We start from the raw sequence: 25,673 nt of genomic DNA, 5'->3' as shown, positions 1-25,673 counted from the left end.
AGCAGGGAGGATGTCAGGGAACTGTGGCTTGTACAGAAACGGAGTAAAGGGGTAAAGATAGTTATCAATGAGGCCTCAGGAAAAGAAAGAACAGGACGTAGTATTGGATTAAATACTGAGAGGTAAATAACATCCAAGGTATCCCCAAGTTTGGCTTGGATGATCTGTTGCATTTAACGTACTGGGGCCATTTCTGCTGCACTCCCCAAAGCAGTTCAGGATGAGTGTGACTCTGCTTGTCCAGGGACTCTGACAGTGACCCTGAAGAAACACCAGACTTTCAGTTTTTCTTTGAACTGTGTCCTTTTGTATTAGGATCAGTATTATGTGATCTTCCAAAACTAATGGCTTTGATTAGTGTGTATGTCCTCTGTCATCTTTCTTCTCATGAATGTGCAGTCACTGAAAATAGGCTGAGTCATTAGGAAAAGAAAGAGACACAACGGCCACATCCACAGGGGCTAAATGACCTGTCAGGATAAGAGCCTTGAGCCACTGCACAAGGTACCTGTTTGCATCATCATTTTGTGGTCAAAGCTGCTTTTTATGGCTCTCTTCCTCTTGCTTCTGCTTCAAGCTTATTTTTGGAGCATTTTAGTGACCTTGAACATGAAATGAAATAGTGATGCCACTTCTCAAGGGAAATGTGTTTAGGATGTGCTGGTTCATGAAAGAGAATCATCAGTCAGAGTTCCCCAAGGGCTTAACCTTCATCTGCTTTTCAAAGAGAAAAGCTGCTTCCTTCCACTCACACACAGAGCTCTGCTCCCTTCCTCTCCCTGTCCTCTTCTGATGCTTTCCCGAATCAGTAGATTTTTAATCTTTGGAGTCTTTTGGTGTGGATGCACCATCTGTAGTTCAATAAAGTGGCAACTTTCTCTTTATTTTGTTTCATTTTTCTCTCTGTATTTTCCTGCCACCTCACTAATTTCTGTCATTGTATCTCTGTAGTGAAGGGCAAAAGTACTGACACTGTGCACACAAAATGTGAATCCAATTGTTGCTTGTGAATTGGTCGCATGTTTGGAAAATCTTAGTTTCTATAGCAGAATGTGAATATTGGATGTAGTTTGATGTCAGTAGTAATTTTTTTCTTTCTGAACGATTCTTTCTGTGAGTTGGAGAGGGGCTTTAAAGGAAAAGAATCACACAGTTATGTTTTCTGACCACAGACCCATGCAAATCACCTCCCCTCACCTCCCTGTGTCCCTCCCCCGCCATCCATGGTTGCTATGATTGCAATTCTCTTTTTTTTAATATAGAGGTTGCGTTTATTTATTTATTAATTTTTTGGCCGCACCGTGCCAATAAATGAATGAATGATCTGCACGTGGGATCTTAGTTCCCCGAACAGGGATCAAGTCGGTACCCCTGCAGTGGAAGCGCAAAGTTTTAACTGCTGGACCGCCAGGGAAGTCCCCATGATTACAATCTTATTTTATGGATGTTTGAAGCTCTTCCTGAATAGTCATTTACGCTATTATGAAAGGAAATGAGAGAAGAATACATTGGCGTGACCGGATAAGTAGCGTACAGATGGGAAGCTGGCGATGCAGGAGAAGAAGGGAGAAGGAAGCTGAACATCTGGGACCCAGGGCTGGGATAACGACATGGTACCGAGTGGGCTGAGGCAGAGGCCACAGTCGGGGGTGGGCTTGCTTGAGTGCCCAGGAGCTGAGCAGGGTCTAAAAAGACCCATTTTAGTTGGTGGTCAGTCTTCACATGAGCAGGAACTTTGCGTTACTTGATCCGGCCAATCTCATTTACAGCCCGTCTAGAAGTAATTTAGGGACCTGACATTAGACACCCAATGAAGACGCTTCCCAGCCATGCAACGAGAACAGCTGTTGGACCCCAGGTGAGCCCTGGATCCCTGGTGTGACTGTGGAAAGAAGCATCCATGCCTGTAGGTAGAGGGGGTTGATTATTTGAATCCATGTCTGTGGATTGCCATGTTGCAGAATACACATGCACAGTGTGGGATGCTACCAACCACACAACCTACTCCCACAATTCATCCCTTTCATTTGGGGTGAATCTTACCCAGTAAAAGTGGGCTATCTTTTCTGGTAGAATTGCTATTTCTTCCTGTCTGTTTCTACCTTTGCTTAGTCTCCCCTTACTACATATTACACACACACACACACACACACACACACACTACCCCTCGATAAATTTTACAGAAAGAGTGGACCACATTCTTGTTTTCTAAAGGAAATAGCCCAAACTACTTATCTCATTTAAAAAACACATTTTTGGTGAATTGACACACGTAAATCTCACTCTTTTAGGTACTTATTTAATTGAATATTTTCTCGCTGTGGAAGCAGTCACACGTGAAAGCCGAGGCACCCCAGGTGAGGGCCCCTTACTGTGTGGTCAGATATGCCACTGCCTACATTAATAATTCTGAGGATATTTGATTTCATGAAATAAATTAGTCTTGCTTCCGTATATTAAGACACACAAGATGGTTCATCTTAAAATTGATGTAAAATTGTTCTCTCCTAGTACATCTAATCTTAGTCTCAAATCAATGAGACTTGGATGTTTGGAGAACTACGGTAAGACAATGAAAGCAACTTTTATTGAGAGGATGGAATTCAATAATTTTTGAAAGATTTAAAAGGAGTTTGAAAAATATGTAGTAAGTTTTTCATGTTGACTTTAAGTGAAAGTTGAATTTAGTTTTCTTTTATAATTTTTTGAGTTGGGGACATTAGAAAAGAATAAAGTTTTTAGTACAGAGTTGATTCTTCAGAAAATTTCTTTTCCTTTTGAAAATCTAAGAAGCATTTCCAAAGCATTAAGTACTAGCTTCTTTTATTTTTATTTACATCTTTATTGGAGTATAATTGCTATACAATGGTGTGTTAGTTTCTGCTTTATAACAAAGTGAATCAGTTATACATATACATATGTTCTCATATCTCTTCCCTCTTGTGTCTCCCTCCCTCCCACCCTCGCTATCCCACCCCTCCAGGCGGTCACAAAGCACCGAGCTGATCTCCCTGTGCTATGCGGCTGCTTCCCACTAGCTATCTACCTTACGTTCGGTAGTGTATATATGTCCATGCCTCTCTCTCGCTTTGTCACAGCTTACCCTTCCCCCTCCCCATATCCTCAAGTCCATTCTCTAGTAGGTCTGTGTCTTTATTCCTGTCTTACCCCAAGGTTCTTCATGACATTTTTTTTCTTGAATTCCATATATATGTGTTAGCATACAGTATTTGTCTCTCTCTGACTTACTTCACTGTGTATGACAGACTCTAGGTCTATCCACCTCATTACAAATAGCTCAATTTCGTTTCTTTTTATGGCTGAGTAAGATTCCATTGTATATATGTGCCACATCTTCTTTATCCATTCATCCGATGATGGACACTTAGGTTGTTTCCATCTCCGGGCTATTGTAAATAGAGCTGCAATGAACATTTTGGTACATGACTCTTTTTGAATTACGGTTTTCTCAGGGTATATGCCCAGTAGTGGGATTGCTGGGTCATATGGTAGTTCTATTTGTTCTATTTGTTCTATTTAAGAAACCTCCATACTGTTCTCCACAGTGGCTGTATCAATTTACATTTCCACCAGCAGTGCAAGAGGGTTCCCTTTTCTCCACACCCTCTCCAGCATTTATTGTTTGTAGATTTTTTGATGATGGCCATTCTGACTGGTGTGAGATGATATCTCATTGTAGGTTTGATTTCCATTTCTCTAATGATTAATGATGTTGAACATTCTTTCATGTGTTTGTTGGCAGTCTGTATATCTTCTTTGGAGAAATGTCTATTTAGGTCTTCTGCACATTTTTGGATTGGGTTGTTTGGTTTTTTGTTATTGAGCTGCATGAACTGCTTATAAATTTTGGAGATTAATCCTTTGTCAGTTGCTTCATTTGCAAATATTTTCTCCCATTCTGAGGGTTGTCTTTTGGTCTTTTTTATGGTTTCCTTTGCTGTGCAAAAGCTTTGAAGTTTCATTAGGTCCCATTTGTTTATTTTTGTTTTTATTTCCATTTCTCTAGGAGGTGGATCAAAAAGGATCTTGCTGTAATTTATGTCATAGAGTGTTCTGCCTATGTTTTCCTCTAAGAGTTTGATAGTTTCTGGCCTTACATTTAGGTCTTTAATCCATTTTGAGCTTATTTTTGTGTACGGTGTTAGGGAGTGATCTAATCTCATACTTTTACATGTACCTGTCCAGTTTTCCCAGCACCACTTGTTGAAGAGGCTGTCCTTTCTCCACTGTACATTCCTGCCTCCTTTATCAAAGATAAAGTGACCATATGTGCGTGGGTTTATCTCTGGGCTTTCTATCCTGTTCCATTGATCTATCTTTCTGTTTTTGTGCCAGTACCATACTGTCTTGATTACTGTAGTTTGTAGTAGTCTGAAGTCAGGGAGCCTGATTCCTCCAGCTCCGTTTTTTGTTCTCAAGATTGCTTTGGCTATTCGGGGTCTTTTGTGTTTCCATACAAATTGCGAAAGTTTTTGTTCTAGTTCTGTGAAAAATGCCAGTGGTAGTTGGATAGAGATTGCATTGAATCTGTAAATTGCTTTGGGTAGTAGAGTCATTTTCATAAAGTTGATTCTTCCAATCCAAGAGCATGGTATATCTCTCCATGTATTTGTATCATATTTAATTTCTTTCATCAGTGTCTTATAATTTTCTGCATACAGGTCTTTTGTCTCCTTTGGTAGGTTTATTCCTAGATATTTTATTCTTTTTGTTGCAATGGTAAATGGGAGTGTTTTCTTGATTTCACTTTCAGATTTTTCATCAGTGTATAGGAATGCCAGGGATTTCTGTGCATTAATTTTGTATCCTGCTACTTTACCAAATTCATTGATTAGCTCTAGTAGTTTTCTGGTAGCATCTTTAGGGTTCTCTATGTATAGTATCATGTCATCTGCAAACAGTGACAGCTTTACTTCTTCTTTTCCAATTTGGATTCCTTTTATTTACTTTTCTTCTCTGACTACTGTGGGTAAAACTTCCAAAACTATGTTGAATAAGAGTGGTGAGAGTGGACAACCTTGTCTTGTTCCTGATCTTAGTGGAAATGGTTTCAGTTTTTCACCATTGAGGACGATGTTGGCTGTGGGTTTGTCATATATGGCCTTTATTATGTTGAGGAAAGTTCCCTCTATGTCTACTTTCTGCAGGGTTTTTATCATAAATGGGTGTTGAATTTTGTCGAAAGCTTTCTCTGCATCTATTGAGATGATCATGTTTTTTTCTCCTTCAGTTTGTTAATATGGTGTATCATGTTGATTGATTTGCATATATTGAAGAATCCTTGCATTCCTGGAATAAACCCCACTTGCTCATGATGTATGATCTGTTTAATGTGCTGTTGGATTCTGTTTTCTAGTATTTTGTTGAGGATTTTTGCATCTATGTTCATCAGTGATATTGGCCTGTAGTTTTCTTTCTTTGTGACATCTTTGTCTGGTTTTGGTATCAGGGTGATGGTGGCCTCGTAGAATGAGTTTGGGAGTGTTCCTCCCTCTGCTATATTTTGGAAGAGTTTGAGAAGGACAGGTGTTAGCTCTTCTCTAAATGTTTGATAGAATTCCCCTGTGAAGCCATCTGGTCCTGGGCTTTTGTTTGTTGGAAGATTTTTTTTTTTTTAACATCTTTATTGGGGTTTAATTGCTTTACAATGGTGTGTTAGTTTCTGCTTTATAACAAAGTGAATCAGTTATACATATACATATGTTCCCATATCTCTTCCCTCTTGCGTCTCCCTCCCTCCCACCCTCCCTATCCCACCCCTCCAGGCTGTCACAAAGCACCGAGCCAATATCCCTGTGCCATGCGGCTGCTTCCCACTAGCTATCTATCTTACTACGTTTGTTAGTGTGTATATGTCCATGACTCTCTCTCGCCCCGTCACTGCTCACCCTTCCCCCTCCCCATAACCTCAAGTCCGTTCTCTAGGAGGTCTGCGTCTTTATTCCTGCCTTACCCCAAGGTTCTTCATGACATTTTTTTTTCTTAAATTCCATATATATGTGTTAGCATACGGTATTTGTCTTTTTCTTTCTGACTTACTTCACTGTGTATGACAGACTCTAGGTCTATCCACCTCATTACAAATAGCTCAATTTCGTTTCTTTTTATGGCTGAGTAATATTCCATTGTATATATGTGCCACATCTTCTTTATCCATTCATCCGATGATGGGCACTTAGGTTGTTTCCATCTCCGGGCTATTGTAAATAGAGCTGCAATGAACATTTTGGTACATGACTCTTTTTGAATTTCGGTTTTCTCAGGATACATGCCCAGTAGTGGGATTGCTGGGTCATATGGTAGTTCTATTTGTAGTTTTTTAAGGAACCTCCATACTGTTCTCCATAGTGGCTGAACCAATTCACATTCCCACCAGCAGTGCAAGAGGGTTCCCTTTTCTCCACACCCTCTCCAGCATTTATTGTTTGTAGATTTTTTGATGATGGCCATTCTGACTGGTGTGAGATGATATCTCATTGTAGTTTTGATTTGCATTTCTCTAATGATTAATGATGTTGAGCATTCTTTCATGTGTTTGTTGGCAGTCTGTATATCTTCTTTGGAGAAATGTCTATTTAGGTCTTCTGCCCATTTTTGGATTGGGTTGTTTGTTTTTTTGTTATTGAGCTGCATGAGCTGCTTGTAAATTTTGGAGATTAATCCTTTGTCGGTTGCTTCATTTGCAAATATTTTCTCCCATTCTGAGGGTTGTCTTTTGGTCTTGTTTGTGGTTTCCTTTGCTGTGCAAAAGCTTTGAAGTTTCATTAGGTCCCATTTGTTTATTTTTGTTTTTATTTCCATTACTCTAGGAGGTGGGTCAGAAAGAATCTTGCTGTGATTTATGTCACAGAGTGTTCTGCCTATGTTTTCCTCTAAGAGTTTGATAGTTTCTGGCCTTATATTTAGGTCTTTAATCCATTTTGAGCTTATTTTTGTGTATGGTGTTAGGGAGTGATCTAATCTCATACTTTTACATGTACCTGTCCAGTTTTCCCAGCACCACTTATTGAAGAGGCTGTCCTTTCTCCACTGTACATTCCTGCCACCTTTATCAAAGATAAGGTGTCCATATGTGCATGGGTTTATCTCTGGGCTTTCTATCCTGTTCCATTGATCTATCTTTCTGTTTTTGTGCCAGTACCATACCGTCTTGATAACTGTAGCTTTGTAGTATAGTCTGAAGTCAGGGAGCCTGATTCCTCCAGTTCCTTTTTTTGTTCTCAAGATTGCTTTGGCTATTCGGGGTCTTTTGTGTTTCCATACAAATTGCGAAAGTTTTTGTTCTAGTTCTGTGAAAAATGCCAGTGGTAGTTTGATAGGGATTGCATTGAATCTATAGATTGCTTTGGGTAGTAGAATCATTTTCACAATGTTGATTCTTCCAATCCAAGAACATGTTATATGTCTCCATCTATTTGTATCATCTTTAATTTCTTTCATCAGTGTCTTATAATTTTCTGCATACAGGTCTTTTGTCTCCTTAGGTAGGTTTATTCCTAGATATTTTATTCTTTTTGTTGCAATGGTAAATGGGAGTGTTTTCTTGATTTCACTTTCAGATTTTTCATCATTAGTATATAGGAATGCCAGAGATTTCTGTGCATTAATTTTGTATCCTGCCACTTTACCAAATTCATTGATTAGCTCTAGTAGTTTTCTGGTAGCATCTTTAGGATTCTCTATGTATAGGATCATGTCATCTGCAAACAGTGACAGCTTTACTTCTTCTTTTCTGATTTGGATTCCTTTTATTTCCTTCTCTTCTCTGATTGCTGTGGCTAAAACTTCCAAAACTATGTTGAATAAGATCGGTGAGAGTGGGCACCCTTGTCTTGTTCCTGATCTTAGTGGGAATGCTTTCAGTTTTTCACCATTGAGGATGATGTTTGCTGTGGGCTTGTCATATATGGCCTTTATTATGTTGAGGAAAGTTCCCTCTATGTCTACTTTCTGCAGGGTTTTTATCATAAATGGGTGTTGAATTTTGTCGAAAGCTTTCTCTGCATCTATTGAGATGATCATGTTTTTTTCTCCTTCAGTTTGTTAATATGGTGTATCATGTTGATTGATTTGCATATATTGAAGAATCCTTGCATTCCTGGAATAAACCCCACTTGCTCATGATGTATGATCTGTTTAATGTGCTGTTGGATTCTGTTTTCTAGAATTTTGTTGAGGATTTTTGCATCTATGTTCATCAGTGATATTGGCCTGTAGTTTTCTATCTTTGTGACATCTTTGTCTGGTTTTGGTATCAGGGTGATGGTGGCCTCGTAGAATGAGTTTGGGAGTGTTCCTCCCTCTGCTATATTTTGGAAGAGTTTGAGAAGGACAGGTGTTAGCTCTTCTCTAAATGTTTGATAGAATTCGCCTGTGAAGCCATCTGGTCCTGGGCTTTTGTTTGTTGGAAGATTTTTAATCACAGTTTCAATTTCAGTGCTTGTGATTGGTCTGTTTATATTTTCTATTTCTTCCTGATTCAGTCTTGGCAGGTTGTGCATTTCTAAGAATTTGTCCATTTCTTCCAAACTGTCCATTTTATTGGCATAGAGCTGCTTGTAGTAATCTCTCATGATCTTTTGTATTTCTGCAGTGTCAGTTGTTACTTCTCCTTTTTCATTTCTAATTGTATTGATTTGAGTCTTCTCCCTGTTTTTCTTGATGAGTTTGGCTAATGGTTTATCAATTTTGTTTATCTTCTCAAAGAACCAGCTTTTAGTTTTATTGATCTTTGCTGTCGTTTCCTTCATTTCTTTTTCATTTATTTCTGATCTGATCTTTGTGATTTCTTTCCTTCTGCTAACTTTGGGGTTTTTTTGTTCTTCTTTCTCTAATTGCTTTAGGTGCAAGGTTAGGTGTTTTTTTCGAGATGTTTCCTGTTTCTTAAGGTAGGATTGTATTGCTATAAACTTCCCTCTTAGAACTGCTTCTGCTGCATCCCATAGATTTTGGGTTGTCGTGTCTCCATTATCATTTGCTTCTAGGTATTTTTTGATTTCCTCTTTGATTTTTTCAGTGATCACTTCGTTATCAAGTAGTGTATTATTTAGCCTCCATGTGTTTGTATTTTTTACAGATCTTTTCCTGTAATTGATATCTAGTCTCATAGCCTTGTGGTCAGAAAAGATACTTGATACAATTTCAATTTTCTTAAATTTACCAAGGCTTCATTTGTGACCCAAGATATGATCTATCCTGGAGAATGTTCCATGAGCACTTGAGACAAATGTGTATTCTGTTGTTTTTGGATGGAATGTCCTATAAATATCAATTAAGTCCATCTTGTTTAATGTATCATTTAAAGCTTGTGTCTCCTTATTTATTTTCATTTTGGATGGTCTGTCCATTGGTGAAAGTGGGGTGTTAAAGTCTCCTACTATGAATGTGTTACTGTTGATTTCCCCTTTTATGGCTGTTAGTATTTGCCTTATGTATTGAGGTGCTCCTATGTTGGGTGCATAAATATTTACAATTGTTATATCTTCTTCTTGGATCGATCCTTTGATCATTATGTAGTGTCCTTCTTTTTCTCTTCTAATAGTCTTTATTTTAAAGTCTATTTTGTCTGATATGAGAATTGCTACTCCAGCTTTCTTTTGGTTTTCATTTGCATGAAATATCTTTTTCCATCTCCTCACTTTCAGTCTATATGTGTCTCTAGGTCTAAAGTGGGTCTCTTGTAGACAGCAAATATATGGGTCTTGCTTTTCTATCCATTCAGCCATTCTGTGTCTTTTGGTGGGAGCATTTAGTCTGTTTATATTTAAGGTAATTATCAATATGTATGTTCGTATTCCCATTTTCTTAATTGTTTTGGTTTGTTATTGTAGGTCTTTTCCTTCTCTTGTGTTTTTTGCCTAGAGAAGTTCCTTTAGCAGTTGTTGTAAAGCTGGTTTGGTGGTGCTGAACTCTCAGCTTTTGCTTGTCTGTAAAGGTTTTAATTTCTCCATGAAATCTGAATGAGATCCTTGCTGGGTAGAATAATCTTGGTTGCAGGTTTTTCTCCTTCATCACTTTAAATATGTCCTGCCAGTCCCTTCTGGCTTGCAGAGTTTCTGCTGAAAGATTAGCGGTTAACCTTATGGGGATTCCCTTGTGTGTTATTTGTTGTTTTTCCCTTGCTGCTTTTAATATGTTTTCTTTGTATTTAATTTTTGACAGTTTGATTAATATGTGTTTTGGCGTATTTCTCCTTGGATTTATCCTGTATGGGACTCTCTGTGCTTCCTGGACTTGATTAACTATTTCCTTTCCCATATTAGGGAAGTTTTCAACTATAATCTCTTCAAATATATTCTCAGTCCCTTCTTTTTCTCTTCTTCTTCTGGAACCCCTATAATTCGAATGTTGGTGCGTTTGATGTTGTCCCAGAGGTCTCTGAGACTGTCCTCAGTTCTTTTCATTTTTTTTTCTTTATTCTGCTCTGCAGTAGTTATTTCCAAGTAGTTATTTCCACTATTTTATCTTCCAGGTCACTTATCCGTTCTTCTGCCTCAGTTATTCTGCTATTGATCCCATCTAGAGTATTTTTAATTTCATTTATTGTGTTGTTAATCGTTGTTTGTTTCATCTTTAGTTCTTCTAGGTCCTTGTTAAATGTTTCTTGCATTTTGTCTATTCTATTTCCAAGATTTTGGATCATCTTTACTATCATTATTCTGAATTCTATTTCAAGTAGACTGCCTATTTCCTCTTCATTTGTTAGGTCTGGTGGGTTTTTATTTGCTCCTTCATGTGCGGTGTGTTTTTCTGTCTTCTCATTTTGCTTATCTTACTGTGTTTGGGGTCTCCTTTTTGCAGGCTGCAGGTTCGTAGTTCCCGTTATTTTTGGTGTCTGTCCCCAGTGGCTAAGGTTGGTTCAGTGGGTTGTGTAGGCTTCCTGGTGGAGGGGACTAGTGCCTGTGTTCTGGTGGATGAGGCTGGATCTGGTCTTTCTGGTGGGCAGGTCCACATCTGGTGGTGTGTTTTGGGGTGTCTGTGGACTTATTATGATTTTAGGCAGCCTCTCTGCTAATGGGTGGGGTTGTTTTCCTGTCTTGCTAGTTGTTTGGCATAGGATGTCCAGCACTGTAGCTTGCTGGTCGTTGAGTGAAGCTGGGTGCTGGTGTTGAGATGGAGATCTCTGCGAGATTTTTGCCATTTGATATTATTTGGAGCTGGGAGGCCTCTTGTGCACCAGTGTCCTGAAGTTGGCTCTCCCACCTCAGAGGCACAGCACTGACTCCTGGCTGCTGCACCAAGAGCCTTTCATCCACACGGCTCAGAATAAAAGGGAGAAAAAGTAGAAAGAAAGAATTAGTAGAAGTAGAAAGAGAGAAAGAAAGAAAGAAAGAAAGGAGGGCGGAAGGAAGGAAGGAGGGAAGGAAGGAAAAAAAGAAAGGAGAAAAAGTAAAATAAAATAAAGTAAAATATAGTAAATTTATTAAAATAAAAAAATAATTATTAAGAGAAAAAAAAGAAAAAGAAAAAAACGGACGTATAGAACCCTAGGACAAATGGTGGAAGCAAAACTATACAGACAAAATCTCACACAGAAGCATACACACTCACAAAAAGAGGAAAAGGGGGAAAAATCATAAATCTTGCTCTCAAAGTCCACCTCCGTAATTTGGGATGATTCGTTGTCTATTCATGTATTCCACAGATGCAGGGTACATCAAGTTGATTGTGGAGCTTTAATCCCCTGCTTCTGAGGCTGCTGGGAGAGATATCCCTTTCTCTTCTTTGTTCTGACAGCTCCCAGGGGCTCAGCTTTGGATTTGGCCCCGCCTCTGCGTGTAGGTCTCCGGATGGCATCTGTTCTTCGCTCAGACAGGACGGGGTTAAAGGAGCCGCTGACTCGGGGTCTCTGGCTCACTCAGGCCCGGGGGGAGGGAGGGGCATGGAGTGCGGGGCGGGCCTGCGGCGGCAGAGGCCTGCGTGTCGGCGTGACGTTGCACAAGCCTGAGGCGCGCCGTGCGTTCTTCTGGAGGAGTTGACCCTGGATCCCGGGGACCTGGCAGTGGCGGGCTGCACAGGCTCCCTGGAAGCGGGGTGTAGACAGTGACCTGTGCTCGCACACAGGGTTCTTGGTGGCAGCAGCAGCAGCCTTAGCGTCTCATGCCCGTCACTGGGGTCCGCGCTTTTAGCCGCGGCTCGCGCCTGTCTCTGGAGCTCCTTTAAGCAGCGCTCTTAATCCCCTCTCCTCGCGCACCAGGAAACAAAGAGGTAAGAAGTCTCTTGCCTCTTCGGCAGGTCCAGACTTTTCCCCGGACTCACTCCCGGCCAGCCGTGGCGCACTAACCCCCTGCAGGCTGTATTCACGCCACCAACCCCAGTCCTCTCCCGGCGCTCCGACCGAAGCCCGAGCCTCAACTCCCCGCCCCCCCACGCGCGGGTGAGCAGACAAGCCTCTCGGGCTGGTGAGTGCCGGTCGGCACCTATCCTCTGTGCGGGAATCTCTCCGCTTTGCCCCCCGCACCCCCGCTAGCAGCTTCGAAGCTTCCCTCCTCCGCCACCCGCAGTCTCCGCCCGCGAGGGAGCTTCCTAGTGTGTGGAAACATTTCCTCCTTCACAGCCCCCTCCCACTGGTGCAGGTCCCGTCCCTATTCTTTTGTCTCTGTTTATACTTTTTTCTTTTGCCCTACCCAGGTACGTGGGGGGTTTCTTGCCTTTTGGGAGGTCTGAGGTCTTCTGCCGGCGTTCAGTAGGTGTTCTGTAGGAGGTGTTCCACGTGTAGATGTATTTCTGGTGTATCTGTGGGGAGGAAGATGATCTCCGCGTCTTACTCTTCTGCCATCTTTCCGGAAGCTTCCAGTATCATCTACTAGTTTCTTTTAGAATAGATTCTTTTCCCAACAGCAAGCTCCAAATGATTCAGCAAAAATTATGTTTACAAGAATGTAATCGTAGGTGGATCTCACCATGAGGAAACCTGAGAAAGTGCCTCCTCCCACTTCTCCCTCTCCCTCCCACTCTCTCTCACGCCCCTCTCCCCCATTTATACATGTATATACATCTCTCTCAAGAATAACTGATAAAAATAACACAAACTATCCAATGAACACTAGCAAATATGTTAATTTATTTTCTGTTGCCAGCATGAAGGTAAGGGAGCTGCTATGATCGACAGTTATTGTGTGGTATTGGTAAAATTCATTATCTGTGGGATGTTTCCCATATTTCAGCTAGATTTAGTATGAGTTGATCCTGTATAGGCAGGCATGTGAGGAAAATGTAGCAGCAATTTAGAAAGGGAAACGGCCTGGGATGATAGCCCAGCTGGAAATAAGGAGGTTCCTGGGTTGAAGATCAGCACAGTTAAAAGGGTTTAGGAGTCAGATCATCAAGGTGATAGCTGGAGGCCTTAATCAGTGGCCTCGATATGTCTTCTGCTGCAGTGATTTAAATGGAAGGGATGGTGTAACACTTATAGTCCCTTGAAAAAAGTAGGTTCAAGTTCCACAAGTGCACAGAAAGACAATTCAAGACCAAGTGTTTAGGGTAGAAGTGCAGTGAGGTGTTCAGAGGTTTGAGGGGTCAGGGACTGTGCAGAGAGCACAGATAATCATTATGGGAACATTTGCTTCTGTCAGCTGTGGGTCTTGTAGTTCTGGAATATTTCTCTGGGATGCTGAAGTTTTATTGCAGATTTCTAATCAATCTAATCACTCTTAGACTCTTGAAATCTAAGAGTCTTAAAGTGTTAAAGGCGTTGCGTTTGCTAGACAATTCTAACAGTACGTTGTTAGTCCTACTTATATTACAAATTGAAAATTTTTTTTTAACGTATACACACTGCTATGTATAAAACAGATAAACAACGAGGACCTACTATATAGTGCAGGGAACTATATTCAGTCTCTTGTAATAACGTATAATGAAAAAGAATCTAAAAAGAATATATAAATATATATACATACATATGAAGCCAAATCACTTTGCTGTAACATGAAACTAACACAACATTGTAAATTAACAATACTTCAATAAAAATGGTCAAAAAATTATTTTTTTGTAATCTCAAGGTGGCATGGTGGAAAGGAATGAACTTTGGGCTTGGAGTCAGATGATATAATTTCCAAACCTGAACTTGCCACTTCAGACTCTCTGGACTGGGGCAAATCATCTAGCCTCTGTATACCTTAGTTATTTTACCTGTAAATGGCAATATTGCCATGGCTCCTACCTCGCCCAGGGGAGGCTGTCAGAATCAAAAGAGTTGCTGTACCTGTGAGAGTTTTACAGTAGTAACAATAATAAACAAAAGGTGATTTCCCTCTTTCCATTTTCCATCACTATTTTGTTTCTGTCCTTTGTTCCTTGTTTTAATGATTTTGATGACTGATTTTGATGACATGTCATTTGATGAAGATGTGTCATTGATCTAAGCCATCTTAATTCCTTTTTTGGTAGTATACATAATACATTTTAAAATGAGCTACTATTATTATCTGTCTCTCAGGAGTACTACAGTGTGTAATTTTAGCTCCTAGAAATATTTGGAAGAAAATATTTCTCTAATTGGTGATTTAATAACATCATTAAGTTTGATTTACATATTAGTCGCTTATATTTTGCCCCTAAACTTTAAAAGTATTTAGAGTCTAATTTATGTACCCTACATATGCTATTATGGGGATAAGAAAAAAATGACATCACTCGTGGTTTGCTCAGGAATGGGGAACACGTACATTTTGCTATTGCTTCCTTCTCTTATATGCTACTGTGGTGGCTGGAGCACTAAGAATTTGATCTGGAGCACGTTAAGGTAAATTATAATTTCAAAGCTCTGGCTGGTACTTTTGCTGATAAGAATGGAAATCCAAGGTAGATGACTGACTTATTTAGAAAAACATGACAGTGGCATTTTTAGGTTATGAAAGTGAGGTCCCCTGACCACCATCACTTTGCCCAGATGCAAGAAGAGGCTTGATAGAAAATGGTGAAACTGCTCTGTCACATTTTAGTGTTCTTCTTTTGGGGTATGTGTCCCCAGCACATGTGGGGATCCTTGGAACTAAGGTACGTGGGGACCTCTGGGAGATGAGAGAAGAGAGATGGGAAAAAGGCCATCAGTGAAGGTAGCAAGGAGGGGCCAGGAACATAGCAAGCGGATGAGATCTCCAGAGCAAAGCAGCCAGGGAGAGATTCCCATGAACGCAGAGAGCCCAATAGACTTTAAGAATGCTAAGATGTTACTTTACGCTGTGTTGTCATTTCCTCCTCATTCCCAAAGCCTTGGGAGGAATCTGTTAAATCCTAGAGCCTTATGTTTGTGGTGATTTAGAGAGTGAAGAATGGGGGAATTGTCCATTATATTTGGAAGGGTGCAGGAGTTCCTATAGTTTAGGGATCAGGGCTTGGATATTAAATTGGATATTACAGAAAAATGTAAACCCAGAGGAGTGGACTAGGGGACACCCAGATTATACTAGTTTTAGGACAAAAAAAATTTTTTTAATTAATTAATTTATTTTTGGCTGCATTGGGTCTTTGTTGCTGCGCACGGGCTTTCTCTAGTTGTGGCGAGTGGCAACTCTTCGTTGCGGTGCACAGGCCTCTCATTGTGGTGGCCTCTCTTGTTGTGGAGCACGGGCTCTAGGCACAGGGGCTTCAGTAGTTGTGGCACACGGGCTCAGTAGCTGTGGCTCGTGGGCTCTAGAGCACAGGCTCAGTAGTTGTGGCGCATGGTCTTTGTAGCTCCATTGCATGTGGGATCTTCCCAGACCAGTGCTCGAAGCCGTGTCCCTTGCATTGGCAGGCGGATTCTTAACCACAGCGCCACCAGGGAAGTCCCAAGACAAAAAATTTTTAAAAAACAGTTGTAGATTTTTATTCCAAAGACTGAATTTGTAACAAAGCTTAGTTCTATTTTAAAGGCACGTGTAGAACGATCTGTTTTGTGGGCAGATTCAAATGCAATTACTCCAACCAATTTTCATACTAAAAAATACTGTGAGCCTTTATTGAGCATTTGAAATTAAAGCTGAGAGGACAGCTATCTCCTTCTTTCAGAAGATCCTTAGTATTTTATCAACAAAGTTAATTATGTACGTCCTATGCAATCTCTCTATTATATGATGAAGCAGTGTAGTGAGCCATTAAACTCTACCATAGTATGTCTGGGTATCATGGAATATATTAGGTCAAGTCAGATCCTGAAAACCATGACTTTAAGGGGAATTCACATGTGCCAGTGATTTAGAAGAACTGGCTAAGGAGAAGAAGTGGGTTGGTTGGTAGAGTGCTTGGTGACTGCCTGTAACCCAATGGGGGAGATGCCCTCAGACCAACTTGGCTGATTAAAAGCCTGTGAAATATTTAGAAATGGGCACAAAGATTCCTGGGTGATGTAGAAGTTTGACGTTCATAGTAAAGTGAACGGTCCCTGTTCAGTGACATGCAAATAAATTTTGTCAGATGGTTGACAATGTAATTGATGCCCCCCAAGGTGATTTCAAAAATTATATTTCATTGCCCTTGAATATTGACCATTTTTGCCTCTGTTAGCAAATTCATTTCAGCATTGCACATGTATGAGTCCTTTGAATAATCATTTGAAATTTTTTTGGTATCTTACTTGTTCTCTCATTAATTAATGAGTTAAATAAAATCTTGACATGTATTCAGTTTGGTTTTCTATAAGAATCATAAATTTACTCTTTAAAAAACCCTTTAGACACAAGTTTCCACAGTGCTGATATGATCATACTGATCCTTCAAATGACTAAATTACTGACCCCTTCATTTTTTTTAGTACCACATTTCTCTGCCTTGTGGGAGACATTGAATGATTTCTACCTCTAACCCTCACTCGTGAATTAGTGCTCATTGACTATATCCTCACTCTCTTGACCTCAGTCAGAAAGGCCAAAGGAATAAAGATTAGTCTCCCACAGTTCCCCTCTGAGAGGTGGCATGCTCAGAAAAAAATGATTAGTGCAACCAAGTGTGGGACTAAACACAGATTTCGACTCCCTTACTCTATTTTAGGAAGTTATTGTATGTGGGCAATGATACAGACTGAGTTATTCAAATTATAAATGAATTAAACTGTAAAGTAGCTATTATGATCATAATTGATGTAAATTTCAATCAGTAATAAAATCAAGGGGTTAAAAGAGTAGAGGGTTCAGGAATATAGCATGAAAGTGACACGTTTGTGGAACCATGGAGGTTTACTCTTGGATTCACAAAGAGTTTCCTATCAGGAATATTAAGTCCTTACCTACCTCCAACTGTTTGATTTAATGCTAAGTTATCCAGAGACAGAGGAATTTGGCACATGTAATTTCCTTCCAGAAGGAGGCGAGAGGTCAGCTCTATGTTTGGCGTTGTTCAGGAGTGTTAATTTTTTGTTAAGATGAATGGATTCTTGTCTTCGCATGGCTAGGATAATAATACTTCCTGTCTTCCATTTGTGAATTGTAAAGAAATTGATTCATAAAATGCTCCTCAGAAAATGCTGGATTCCCCAGTTCGTATGTTTAACAATTTCACATTAACTGTAATACTTTTCTAGTATGATCTTTATTAATCCATACCTATTTCCCAGTTTTTTAATTTTCAGCCAGGCCTTCAATTTTTCTCTTTTCAATTAAATTCATCATTAAAATATGTCTATTCTGTGATTTCCATCTCTGATACTGTGTACTCTGGCTTGTTATTTTTATTTATTTATATATATATTTTTAACATCTTTATTGGAGTATAGTTGCTTTACAATGGTGTGTTAGTTTCTGCTGTATAACAAAGTGAATCAGCTATACATATACATATATCCCCATATCCCCTCGCTCTTGCATCTCCCTCCCACCCTCCCTATCCCACCCCTCTAGGTGGTCACAAAACACCAAGCTGATCTCCCTGTGCTATGTGTCTGCTTCCCACTAGCTATCTATTTTATATTGGTAGTTTATATATATCCATGCCACTCTCTCACTTCGTCCCAGCTTACCCTTCCCCCTCCCTCAAGTCCATTCTCTACGTCTGTTTCTTTATTCCTGTCCTGGCCTTAGGTTCTTCAGAACCTTTTTTTTTTTTTAGATTCCATATATATGTGTTAGCATATGGTATTTGTTTTTCTCCTTCTGAGTGACTTAACTTCACTCAGTATGACAGACTCTGGATCCATTCACCTCACTACAAATAACTCAGTTTCGTTTCTTTTTATGGCTGAGTAATATTCCATTGTACATATGTGCCACATCTTCTTTATCCATTCATCTGTCGATGGATGCTTAGGTTGCTTCCATGTCCTGGTTATTGTAAATAGAGCTGCAATGAACATTGTGGTACATGACTCTGTTTTGTTTTTTTTTTTACATCTTTATTGGGGTATAATTGTTTTACAATGGTGTGTTAGTTTCTGCTATAACAAAGTGAATCAGTTATACATATACATATGTTCTCATATCTCTTCCCTCTTGCATCTCCCTCCCTATCCCACCCCTCCAGGCGGTCACAAAGCAGCGAGCTGATCTCCCTCTGCTATGTGGCTGCTTCCCATTAGCTATCTATCTTACGTTTGGTAGTGTATGTATGTCCATGCCTCTCTCTCGCTTTGTCACAGCTCACCCTTCCCCCTCCCCATATCCTCAAGTCCGTTCTCTAGTAGGTCTTTGTCTTTATTCCTGTCTTACCCCTAGGTTCTTCATGACATTTTTTTCCTTAACTTCCATATATATGTGTTAGCATACGGTATTTGTCTTTCTCTTTCTGACTTACTTCACTCTGTATGACAGACTCTAGGTCTATCCACCTCATTACAAATAGCTCAATTTTGTTTCTTTTTATGGCTGAGTAATATTCCATTGTATATATGTGCCACATCTTCTTTATCCATTCATCCGATGATGGACACTTAGGTTGTTTCCATCTCCGGGCTATTGTAAATAGAGCTGCAATGAACATTTTGGTACATGACTCTTTTTGAATTATGGTTTTCTCAGGGTATATGCCCAGTAGTGGGATTGCTGGGTCATATGGTAGTTCTATTTGTAGTTTTTTAAGGAACCTCCATACTGTTCTCCATAGTGGCTGCATCAATTTACATTCCCACCAACAGTGCAAGAGTGTTCCCTTTTCTCCACACCCTCTCCAGCATTTATTGTTTGCAGATTTTTTGATGATGGCCATTCTGACTGGTATGAGGTGATACCTCATTGTAGGTTTGATTTCCATTTCTCTAATGATTAATGATGTTGAGCATTCTTTCATGTGTTTGTTGGCAGTCTGTATATCTTCTTTGGAGAAATGTCTATGTCTTCTGCCCATTTTTGGATTGGGTTGTTTGTTTTTTTGATATGGAGCTGCATGAGCTGCTTATAAATTTTGGAGATTAATCTTTTGTCAGTTGCTTCATTTGCAAATATTTTCTCCCATTCTGACGGTTGTCTTTTGGTCTTGTTTATGGTTTCCTTTGCTGTGCAAAAGCTTTGAAGTTTCATTAGGTCCCATTTGTTTATTTTTATTTCCATTTCTCTAGGAGGTGGGTCAAAAAGGATCTTTCTGTGATTTATGTCATAGAGTGTTCTGCCTATGTTTTTCTCTAAGAGTTTTATCGTGTCTGGCCTTATATTTAGGTGTTTAATCCATTTTGAGTTTATTTTTGTGTATGGTGGCTTGTTGTTTTTATAACTAACTTTGTTCTTTTTTACCATCAAAACAGTATGTCAAAAACAATGCAAATCCCTGTGAAAAAGTAGAAACTATAGATAACAAAGAATTAATTCTCCCTCATGACCCCATCCCTCAAAAATAAAGACTATTAATGCCTCTGAAATATCATTTCAGTTATTTTTCTATGGATAAATGTGGGTATAATATATTTTATGCACATACACATACTTAAAAATACATAATCTTGGTGTTTAAAAATCTTTTTTTCACCAAAAGTAATGAAATGAAATCCTCCCATGTTCATAATACATGTTCTGAACCTATGTTCTGAACCGTGGGCTCTTGAGTTGGACTGTTCAAATCTTGGTTGTGTGACCTTGAGAAGTTACTTAACCTTACTGAGTCTTAATTATTTCATCCATAAAATGAATTTAATATTAACTACCTACATTATAGGTATGTTGTGATAATTAAATAAAATAATACAAGTAAAGTATCCAACACATAAAAGCATTACACATGTGTTAACAATTATAATTTCTCTAACATTAAATATGACTATTTTAAACTCAACCTGTAGTCTTAAAAATTGAACTGAGGTTGAGGTAATGGGGACAGGGGAGAGATTTATTGTTTTTCTTTCATTGCCTTTAGAGATAATCAGTGTATTTGATAATCTGATGTTATAACAAAAAAATTGTGAGGAGTTTTTCTGATACTGTTCTCCCTTAGTGAGCTCTGATCCATTTATCTGCAGGGTTAAGAGCTGCACTCTCTGAGTGATTGTTTATAGCTGAAGGTGAACTACAATGTTCGTTATTGAATCAGACTCTAGCTCTAGCATTCTGGAGACAACTGAACTTTTGTGGTTGGCAGCTGTGGAAATTTAATTTTGGTAGAATGGGGCCAATAATAACTAACAAAAGAACTATATGCTTGAGTTCATCTTGACAACTAAGCTCTTACTGGGTTTCTGGACATGCAAAAGTCATGGCAAATTACATCACACCTAATTCAAAGCAATATTTATTGCAAACTGGTCATACAATTGATTCTAAATCCCATGCCATTTTTTCTCTATTTCAGCAAGGAGATGTTTAAGAATGGCAGGTAGCACATTTCTGGAATTTGATAATTTTTGGAAGTAAAGCCAGTCCAGTACTTTGATTATGATGCCAGAGTGACTAAATAGCCCTTTTAAAATAAAGTTTATTTTGTGATAATACTTGGTTTTCTTGTTAAGCCTACATTTATGATAATTTTACAGTGATTTGAAAGTTGGAATTCGTTAAGCTACAAGAAATTTTATTTTCTATTGTAACTGAATCTGCCAGCTCAGTGTTTTGATTAAAGACAGGTAACTGCTCTTTTAAATATACAATTTTTGACCATGCCTGCTTACACCCCCACCTCTTTTGAAAGTAAAAATACTACTAATTTAAAAAAACGTTATTTTAAAATGGTGAAATTATCCTGAACAGTATAAAACATAAGCGTTGGAAGAAAAATACAAATCGGAAAGACAAAGCTCAGGGCTACATGACTGCTGGAGTTCATATATCTGGGCAATGGTAGACCCCACCTTGGATCCCAGGGCTGCTAATGTCCGGGTTCCTGCATTTTCTAAGGCATCACATAGCTTCTCCTATAAATGTCCTATGAAATGAAAATAGAGTCATAAAATTTTATATGCATATGGCAGGGAAAACTTACTGTTCTTTTAGGCCTGTTCAAAATGAAGATGCTTGCTGTAATCAACATTAATTCAACATACTTTTCTTACATTTTTTACAAATTAAGAATGAACTCTGAGGATAGTTCAGGTGGGTTGTACCTCTTAAGGGTTCTAGTAGGCTTGAACTAACACTTTATTTTATTTTTATTTTATTTTTTTGCGGTACGCAGGCCTCTCACTGTTGTGGCCTCTCCCGTTGCGGAGCACAGGCTCCGGACGCGCAGGCTCGGCGGCTATGGTTCACGGGCCCAGCCGCTCCGCGGCAATGTGGGATCTTCCCGGACCGGGGCACGAACCCATGTCCGCTGCATCAGCAGGCGGACTCCCAACCACTGCGCCACCAGGGAAGCCCTAACACTTTATTTTTGTTGTAATTGAGCAACCTGTGGTGCTGGTTGTTCCCTTCATGATTTGCCCAGGGCAGAAACTGAGATTTCAAGGTTTGAGGAGAGCTTTAGTCGTGAGAGCTGGACACTTGCTGTCTCCTGATCCATGCTGTGTTTCTCTTTGTTTCTTTGCTCTGCTCTACTTCCTTGTTCTAGCCCCACCTCCTACCCACATTCCCCACTCAGATTAATGCCCTTTCTACTGTTTTCCATAGCTTCTGTTATGAATTATGAAGGTCTCGCCTGTGTAAATTTTGAACTAAGATAACATTATGCATAAAATGTAATAAAGTAAAATTATATTTTATTAAAATCCTTCAACTTTTGCTTGTTTATGGACTCCATTGATGATTCCACTGCATTTGTGCCTTGTCTGGAAAATGAGAAGCTCAGGTCACGGTGACTTCCAATGGGTTGAGATGCTTTCTTTTATCCCCCCCAACTTTCTAGAGAAATAATTGACGAATATAATTGTATGTATTTAAAGTGCAACGTGATGATTTGATATGGGTGTAGGTTGTAGAATGACTACTAACATCAAGATAATTAACACATTGAAATGCTGTCCTGTAGTAAAAGATCAAATGACTTTTTTCAAGAGTAGCTATGTAAGAATTATTCTGATGCCTATGGAGTTGTTCAGAAGCTTAGCAATTTAACATTTTATTGTCACGTTATGAATTACTTATATTAATTACGTATGAAAGAATCTTCCTTTACCCCTTTTTATTTTTATGTCCACTATATATTTATTATAATACATAAATATATGTTTACACATTAATATAATATTAAATATGTTTATATATAGTATATTATAAATATTTATATATTATTTAGGGAGGAATCATAGTATAGCATCACCTTTTACGTTTCTTTCTATCAAATTTTCTGCTGCAAAACATCATAATAACCAAAAAATAGAATGTAGACCTTGAAAAAATTCTATTTTATAGATTCTGAATAAACTACAAATAAATGTACTAGTTGTCTAGAATTTGACTTTAAATATATTTAAAAATCAAGTTTAAAGGTAAGCTTTTTTACGTAATGTTGTTATCTGTAACACAAATGACAAATTAAATGTATAATTTAATTTATTGATGTCACTGTATTATTTTATCTATTTCTGAAATGCCTTCCAACATGCAGTACAATTTTTTTTTTTTTTTTTTTTTTGTGGTACGAGGGCCTCTCACTGTTGTGGCCTCTCCCGTTGCGGAGCACAGGCTCCGGACGCGCAGGCTCAGCGGCCATGGCTCACGGGCCCAGCAGCTCCGCGGCATGTGGGATCTTCCCGGACGGGGGCACGAACCTGTGTCCCCCACATCGGCAGGCGGACTCTCAACCACTGCGCCACCAGGGAAGCCCTGCAGTACAATTTTGCTTGCCCAGAGAGCATGTTTTCCCCTGAAATTTGTTCTTGGATATTGCATTAATTTTACCAAAAACTACATGTGAATGGCACTGTAGTGTCAGAGTAGTCATATTCAAACTTGGCCTTTTATAAGTTCACATCAGCAAACATGTTACCTGATTTATTTGAGACTCAGTGTCCTCAGTGGTATAAATGGGGTATATGAGGATCAATGTATATCCAGCACACATGGGGGATAGAGAAAATCTCAATGCGTGCTCACTGTCCTTCCTTCCTTCTTGTCTATAAGCAAAATAAATGGAAGAGTAGAACCTGTGATGGGTTGAATTCTGTCTCCAGAAAAAAGATGTGTTGAAGTCTTAACCCCTGGTACTTCAGAATATGACCATATTTGTTAGTAGGGTTGTTGCAGGTATAATTAGTTACGATGAGGTCATACTGGAGTAGCATGGACCCTTAATCCAACGTGGCTGGTGTCCTTATAAGAAGAGGGAAATGTGGGCACAGGGACGCGTGGGCACAGGGACGTGTAGGAAGGACAGAGGCAGAGATTGGAGTTAAACTGCTATAGACAGGGAGTGCCTGAGGCAAAAGCAGAAGCTGGCAGAGACAAGGGTCATCCCCTAGAGGCTTAGAAGGAAGCAGGGCCCTTCTGACACCTTAATTTCAGACTTCTGGGCTCCAGATCTGTGAGAGACGTATTTTTGTTGTTTTAAGCCTCCCAGTTTGTGGTACTTTGTCATGGCAGCCCTAGGAAACTCATGCAGGTCCAGTCCAGTGGACCCACCTCTTCTGTCTTGTCCTTTGTCATCATGCACTTGGGGAATCTGGGGCTGTGTACACAGCTTGAAATGGGTGTGAGCCATAACCATAGCTTATACTGAAAATCTTAAAATTTTGGGTCATGAATCTAAATATTTGAAACTCTTATGGGTGCTATTGATACCTTCCAAAGGAAAGGAAGTGCACACACAGACGTACAGCATTTTTAATAGAATTTTATGGCATTTACAGTCTAGGGGGTTTATGATACAAGGTTAAGAATTCCTGCTCTAGAGTTTTACTCTCAGAGTGCTACTTGTGAAAGCAAAGAATAAACATAGCTAAACAGACGTTGAGTGAGTGATTTAATCAAATTCACATTCAGCAAAATAAAGGTTTTTAGAAGTTGGTAGTCGGAGAGGTCACCTTGGGACTTTTATATATGAAAACAGTTTTGACCATTACCTATTTATATATTTGCCTCATAGATTGTGAGAAGTGAGTAGGAACTAATTATAATTACAGCCAGGATTTATTATGTTCTGGGTACTGTGGTAGGTACTTTAAGTTCATCATCTCTAAGTGTAGGCCTACCTTGGGGGTGGCCTAGCAGGTGGGTCATTTAGCCCTGTTCTCCCTCTCATTCATAGGACCTCAAATTCAGACTTTTGATGTTACCTCCAAATTAGTTTATACTTACAGGCACAGTGACTAAGAGAATCTAAGAATGTACTCATCATGCAATTTTAAATGTTTGGCCCATTAATAGGCCATACTGCCTGTAGTGCAGTTTGAAGGGATTTTTAAAAAATGCATCCTAAAATTTTCATACGAATAGCACCATTATATAAATGTATTATGCATGTATGTATATATCCAAATATATACCTATGACAATATATACAAATACTTCATCATTTTTGAAATCTCTTTTTCACGTTTTCCTCTTTTTAGTGTACTTAGAACCTCAGAAACTAGCAGTGGTCTGGGCCTTTCTTGACCTTAGAGAGGCTCTCCAAACCACAGGTCTTTAAGGTGTCCATCTCCATTGACAAAGGAGGGGGGATTTCTCACCAGGTCAGCTCAGAGTCTGCTTCAGTGGGCCTGGATGGGGCCTGGGCAGACTGATATTTATAGCTTCTCAGGTGATCATGATGCATGTGGAAGTTTGAGAACCACTGGCTCAAGGAGAACAAAGAGAAGGCTTGAGGGCTCCACAGGGAAGGGTTTTTGATGTCCCGCATTGTGTAACTTCAGAGTCATTGCCTCTGAGAGAGGCTGATGCACACAGTGGTGTCTTCCCTACAAAGGCTTCACATCTGGAGAATATCAGAGAAGAGAAAGTCAGTTGGCTTCAACGAGCACCTAAAGTACTTGACTGGTTTTGCAAGGCAGAGAGCTAGTGATGTTCAGGTGACCAATTCTAAAATGGAAAATAGAATGTAGTTCCCAATTCTGCATCTCCTGCCTGAGCAAATTACTACGTGGCTCATGCTCATTTAGCAGTGAAAAGGGACTGTTCTTTCATTTTTCTAAGAGAAAGAAATGTATATCAAATGATCAAAAGAACCGGAGGCACTAGATTAGACAACACCTGAATTAAAGCAACAACAGTGTCCCTCACAATAGGGTAACTGAAACTAGAAAGGGAACGGAAGGCCCATGTTCAGGCAACCCAGGTCATCTCAGCAAGGCAGGTAACATGAGATTCTGGGCTCCAGGCCATTGTCATTTTTCCAATATAGTTGCCCTTCAACAGTAACTGTGGCATCTTGATTGTTCTGGAGAT

Source organism: Pseudorca crassidens, chromosome 3 (genome assembly GCF_039906515.1).
Source record: "Pseudorca crassidens isolate mPseCra1 chromosome 3, mPseCra1.hap1, whole genome shotgun sequence".
Lineage (NCBI taxonomy): Eukaryota > Metazoa > Chordata > Mammalia > Artiodactyla > Delphinidae > Pseudorca > Pseudorca crassidens.
This window is presented reverse-complemented; position numbering follows the sequence as displayed.